This window comes from Bison bison, unplaced genomic scaffold, assembly GCF_000754665.1.
Source record: "Bison bison bison isolate TAMUID 2011002044 unplaced genomic scaffold, Bison_UMD1.0 scf7180017864535, whole genome shotgun sequence".
Lineage (NCBI taxonomy): Eukaryota > Metazoa > Chordata > Mammalia > Artiodactyla > Bovidae > Bison > Bison bison.
In genome coordinates this window covers 321,456-322,076 of record NW_011495084.1, presented here as the reverse complement: position 1 = coordinate 322,076, position 621 = coordinate 321,456, and positions in this window count along the sequence as shown.

The window sequence follows — 621 nt, the reverse complement described above, 5'->3', positions numbered from 1 at the left end:
ACTTTTCTTTTGCTTATTCCTTCCTGAGTTCTCCTCAACACCACCAAATTGACCCCAAACACACCACTCCTTCCTAATCTCTCTACAGCACCTCCAAGAGTGCCCACCACAATTAACACCTCCCAGTGATTGGCCAGCACCTAAGTCCACACTCCCCATGTGACCTCTATTCGGACACCCTGAGTTCTGATCCCATCCTTCCTTCTGGCCCATCTCAAATACTAACCTTACTGGGAACCATCTCAGCACCTCCCCAGCTGGCACTACCCTCCCTACCTCTGAATCCTCAGAGGAATATTAAGTCACATAGAAGGGAGACACTATGTCATTTATGCACTTATACAGTCCCAACTCCAGCTAAGACTGAGTCTTGCATAATCAGACTGTATGGTTGTTCAAATCAGTCCAACCACTGTAGCATGACTACAGCCTTACATAGTTAAAGCTGACACAGCAACAAGAGAAATGTTATGAGGCAGGCTGGGACCCAGGGCCCTTTATGGGAGCACTTGCACCTGGACAAACATCTCCTTGAGCAACAAAATACAAAGAAATCGTAAGGGACTAAACATAACTGCACACATGGAAAGGCAATTACGAACAGTAAGAAACAAAAACACC